This window comes from Oryza brachyantha, chromosome 1 (assembly GCF_000231095.2).
Source record: "Oryza brachyantha chromosome 1, ObraRS2, whole genome shotgun sequence".
Taxonomy (NCBI): domain Eukaryota; kingdom Viridiplantae; phylum Streptophyta; class Magnoliopsida; order Poales; family Poaceae; genus Oryza; species Oryza brachyantha.
Window position 1 is genome coordinate 24,225,183 of NC_023163.2, and position 5,987 is coordinate 24,231,169.

General features: G+C 41.1%; 1 long non-coding RNA gene across 1 annotated transcript; it reads right to left on the reverse strand.

Moving 5' to 3' along the window:
• On the reverse strand, positions 1–4,758 carry LOC121053281. Its single transcript, XR_005810990.1, has 5 exons — positions 4,684–4,758; positions 1,793–1,851; positions 1,322–1,411; positions 644–700; positions 1–249 (listed from the first exon to the last, which is right to left on the reverse strand). It is a non-coding gene; the product is annotated as an uncharacterized LOC121053281 (long non-coding RNA).
• Between the last annotated feature and the right edge of the window lie 1,229 nt (positions 4,759–5,987).

Here is a 5,987-nt window from a genome sequence, read left to right on the forward strand (position 1 = left end):
TATAAATATTTAGGGCATCCACAATGTTGTAAAAAACCAGGTACTAAGCATTAAATGACTCCTTACTACCTGGTATTAGCCATTGTGTTAGTAGTACATCGTTACAACCAGGTACTAGTACTACTGTCGGCAACAACAGAGTTGATTTCTGACAACAAATTTTAAATTGCAAGTGGCCGTTGCTGCTTCCAACCGTTGCTCCCCTCCCCAGCCAACCGTTGCATGGTTTGTGTTTGCCATCTTCATCCCCTACAAAAACAGAGATGGCTCAGGATTTCTTTCAATCAACACAAACACATTTTGTGAAACTTTGCTAGCTGAGGGCCTGAGATGGATCCCTCCAAGAGAGGTTCCATGAACTTGTTAAACCAAGGCTCCCCAAGCCAACATTCTAGCCAAAACTCCCCTCCTACTCAATTCCCCTCAACTTTCTCCCAATCACAATTTCCCCAATCCCCACATTTTACCCAAGCCTCACCACCTAATTTCCAAACATTCAACCCTTTTGGTCCTCCAGCCAACTATCACCTATATGGTAGTTCTCCTCCAAACTTTCAAGGTTTTCAGCAGCAAGCAAGCTGGTTACAATCTGCACCAATAAGTTTTCAAGGTATTCGTCCTCAAGAAAGTTGGATGCACTCACCAAATCAAGTTGTTGGGTCCGCCTCATCTCATGGATCCGAATCAGCCTCTCAGTGCCCTGCAAGACAGGAAGAGAACAATTTGGTTAACATCGAAGAGTCAAGTGATAGTAGCCAGGAGACAGGGAGAAGAGGGACACGCGTCAACTGGACCGAAGAAGAAAACTTACGACTCCTTAGCTCTTGGTTGAATAACTCACTAGATTCTATAAATGGCAATGACAAGAAGAGAGAATACTATTGGAGGGAGGTTGCTGCAGAGTACAACAGTAATACATCTAGCAATAACCGCAAAAGGACAGTCGTGCAATGCAAGGCACATTGGGGTGGTGTTAAGAAGGACATTGCAAAATTTTGTGGAGCTTATTCTCGAGCTAGAAGAACCTGGAGCAGTGGATTCTCTGATGATATGATCATGGAGAAAGCCCATGCATTATATAAATCGGAAAACAATGATAAAACTTTCACATTAGAGTATATGTGGAGAGAATTAAAGGATCAACCAAAATGGCGACGGATACTTAAAGAGGACAGCAATAACAAGAGGACTAAGATTTCTGAATCTGGTGCATATACATCATCATCCAACCAAGAAACTGAGGAGGAGACCAGCCAAAAAGAGAAGCGTCCTGAAGGGCAGAAAAAAGCCAAAGCCAAGCTTAAAGGGAAGGGAAAAAAACCTGCACCGTCTCCTTTGGGGGACCAGCCATCTCAAGATTTTGTTCTCTTCAACGAAGCTGTAAAATTGAGAGCAGAAGCAGTGCTGAAATCTGCAGAAGCAACCACCAAATCAGCGGAAGCAAAGAAGGAACAAACTAGGATAGAGAAGTATCAGACATATTTAAAGTTGTTGGACAAAGACACTGCTAATTTTAGTGATGCAAAACTTAAGAGGCATGAAGCTGTCCTCGAAAAGCTAGCTACAGAACTTGCAGAAGAATAAAAGATCCCTAAGTTATGTTTGAACCCCTAGTACTTAGTGTGTCACTGTTTCATTAAGTTTAACTTGCTAGTAATATTTAGACATGTGATAGGTTTGTAGGGCAAGTAATTGTTGTATTGTGAACTCAGTGAACGATGAATGTAATATTTCACTAGTGAGAAGGCATATGAAGTGATAATATTTGTCCACAATAATAATATGTCTGAACCTTCTGCTCTGTAGTCTCTGATTTGTCCCATAACAACAGCAAATCGTTTCTTTAGCAGCCTGCAGAAAAATATACATTGATAATAATTAGCACAACATTTTATAATATGGTGGTTTGAATAGATAGAAAAGGAAGGTATGGTTGTTTAAAATCTAGCTGTTGGAATACATCCAAAAAGCAAGACATGGTTGTTTAAAATCTAGCTGTTGGAATACATCCAAAAAGCAAGACACAATTGTCTAAAATTTAGCTGTTGGAATACATCCAAAAAGAAAGACATGGCTGTTCAAAATCTAGCTGTTGGAAACTAGCTGTTGCAATGGAAGCAAAAGCAATGCATCAATGTTACACATAGCTAGCAGGATGAACCATATATAAATAAGACATGCACTTCAGGAAGACAACATTCCCCTTCCTTTCCTTCAGTTTCTTACCAACATAGCAACTCATCTTCAAAAAAGATGTCCACTGAGTCACAAGATAATTCTAGTCATTCCGATGAGTCCATCACTAGTGAGAAGCTTGAAGATATGACATGGGAAGAAATTAATGACCCTATGGAAGCTCAGCTTGAAGCTCGGTTGGAAGCTCAACTTGAAGCGAGATTGATGGCTCACCTAGCTGGTTGCTCTAATCAGCCGGGGGGCTACACAAGGAGGTACATTAGTAGAGATCATGAAGAGGACCACAACAGATTATTTGCTAAATATTTTTCTGAGAGTCCATTGTACATAGATGATCAGTTTCGGAGGAGATTTCGCATGAGAAGGCATATTTTTTTGCGCATTGTACAAGCTCTTGGTGTTTGGTCTCCATATTTTCGTCTAAGGCGAGATGCATTTGGTAAGGTGGGTCTATCACCATTGCAAAAATGCACCGCTGCCATGCGAATGTTGGCATATGGTACACCGGCTGATCTTATGGATGAGACCTTTGGGGTTGCAGAAAGTACAGCAATGGAGTGCATGATAAATTTTGTTCAAGGTGTGCGGCATTTATTTGGTGAACAATATTTGCGCAGGCCTACCGCAGAGGATATTCAACGTTTACTTCAATTTGGAGAGGCGCATGGATTTCCTGGGATGTTGGGGAGTATTGACTGCATGCATTGGGAATGGCAAAGTTGTCCAGTTGCATGGAAGGGCCAATTCACACGTGGCGACTATGGAGTACCCACTATTATGCTTGAAGCAGTTGCTTCTTTAGATTTATGGATTTGGCATGCTTTCTTTGGTGCTGCTGGTTCAAACAATGATATTAATGTGTTGGACCAGTCCCCATTATTCACTGAAATGATACAAGGAAGAGCACCTCCTGTTCAGTTTACCATCAATGGTACACAATATAACATGGGATACTATTTAGCTGATGGAATTTATCCGGAGTGGGCTGCATTTGCCAAATCAATCACCAGGCCCCAAAGTGCTAAGCACAAATTATATGCGCAGCGTCAAGAATCAGCAAGAAAAGATGTGGAAAGAGCCTTTGGGGTTTTGCAAAAACGTTGGGCCATCATACGTCACCCGGCGCGTATTTGGGAAAGGGAAGAGCTTGCAGATATAATGTATGCATGCATTATTTTGCACAACATGATAGTTGAGGATGAGAGAGGTTCATATGATATACCGGATGACAATACATATGAACAAGGGCAGTATTCTCCTCAAATGACAGGGCTTGACCATGGACCAATATATGGATTTCAAGAGGTTTTAGAGCAAAACAAGGCTATCCATGACCGACAAACACATCGGCGTCTGAAGGGAGATTTGATAGAGCACGTGTGGCAGAAATTTAGTGGTCAGCAACAATAAGATTAGATTTTAATAGTTCCATATCAACCTTGTATTTTACTAGTTTGATTTGTCTTTACCAATTTAGAATCTAAATGTTTGCTTCCAGAAGTACTTGTATTTGTATGTCAAATGTATTACTTTTTATCAGATACGTATTCTAATAGGGACTATGTACACTAGTTATCTTGCAATACCTACAAAAATGGATTGCCTTTTATTTCTGAAGAACTATATATATGTTCTGTATACAGCTAGTAGCCTGAAGAAAATAGGAGAGCAAAACTACCAATAGAGAGGCAAAATGTGGTTCCTTTTTCCTGAAAAAAATTAAACACGAAACAACTGCGTTGATGCATAGCAACAGGCTTACTTACACTAACACAAATGCACTGGTGTCAAGTATACTCCCCTGCAGCTAGCTGATCGAGAAACGATAATCAGCTAGAGCCCAGACAAACATATACTCCGCTAGCTATATCGAATATTGTTGAAGTTTTCAGATTAATCGAACTCCGATCCTTACTTTCGATTAGTGTTGCAAGAATTAAACATAATTATATCTCATCATCATGTAGCTTGTATTTTTGAGAAAAAAAAACAGTCGGTTGCTGTTAACAGGCCGGCAACATAGCAAATAGATATATTTTGGATGGCAAAAGAGTTAAATTAAATTTTCTGCAACATAATATTTAGCAAGAACATAAAAGGTTAGTGCTAGCTACATATGTTCCTGATATAGAAGGTTAATGTAGCTACCTGTTTTAAACTGCTATATGCAGGGCTCTTATAAAGTGGGGAAAACTAGTGTTGTGTTCTTTACTTGGATAGAAGCACGAACCATAACACAGATCAAACGGTAAAACAACTGTCCGTGATTAAACAAAAAAAATATATCCACACAATTATAGCAACTCCGACCGTGATTAAACAAAAAACCTATCCACATAGTTATAGCAACTCCGATTCTCATAAACTGAACTAGAAAAAAGAACATATGCAACATCAAAAGAGAGGTGCATGGTACAATATTTATCATGCAACCACATACGCTATTCTATTACTTAAATCACAAGCATAGGGGTTAGTTGGCCTTACAGTTGGTCTCTTGCAGCTCCGTCGCGGATCTCCGCAGGAGGATATGAAGCCCAAGCTGATCACACACCAGAGAAGATGACCTCCTCAGTCTCCGGTCGGGCTGAAGCACCAGTCCGCCATAAGGGAGGTGGCTTGCAGCGTCAGGCAGCGGGGATAGCGGCAATGGATGAAGGGGAAAGTGTCACCTGATTGCAGAGTAGGAAGGATTTGCGACGTCGGATAGAGGGGATTGCGGGGTTGGGTGGCGGAGAGGAACCCGACATCGGTGGAGGGACGGAGGGGTTTGTGCCGTCGATTTTGGGGGAGGGGGAGCGGATTGCCGGATGGATAGTGGGGACGGAGGGGTTGCCGGCGCCGGCCAGTGGCACCGTGGCAGAGTAGGAGAGGATTTTACGGCGGCGGAGAAGGAGATTGCTGTGCCGGTGGAAACAACGAGAGAGGAATCGGGGATCGATCTGGCTAGAACTCGCGCGAAGGAACTGAGCGCTGATTTTTTTTTAACCTGTAGACCCCACCTTACTGCCCCTCACCGAGATAAACATTGTGGATGGGGTCTCCTACTGCCGCCTGTTACTAGGTCCCACGCTAATACCCATGTTGATAATATACATTGGTGTTGCTCTTATAGATTATTTAATATAGATTAAGGGTAATAAAAACGATGGTGTCTTTTAACAAAGAATGAAGAGATGAGGTTGAGAGAGTATGCGAGCATAAATAGAAATAATTTTTAATAGAAAGTTATCGTTAAGATAATTAGTAACGTCAGGAGTGTTTAGAAATAATTATATCTCAATAAAATGTAAAATATTAGGAATACATATTTTAGCAGTCAGGACGGAGTGCGTATTCCGAGTACGGAGTACCTACCGGGTTACCCGGCCGCACGCGCCGCATGCACCGTAAACGGTGCCGCTGTTACCTTTATGGAGTCCTGGAGCAAAGTCTGTTGGCATTGGGGTAAAGATAGCAGACTGCGACCCGATATCCGAGAAGTATTTACTTCGTTAGAATATATATATATATATATATACGAACTAAATATAGTATCCATGGTAAGTAATTGGATAAATATTTTCATCCGAAAGATACGCGGGGATAGAAACGTTCCTATGATCCCTTTACCCGTTTACCTATGAGTAATAAATAACCGTAAGTTTAAATGCATGTTCTGGTCTAATATTAAATTAGCTCAACCCAATTAACCAAACTCCTAGGTATTTAAGCCATCCATCCATTTTTCATCACATTGTATGAATGTGTGATGCCTTAAATATCTAGTGTCTACTGTAAATACTATATGA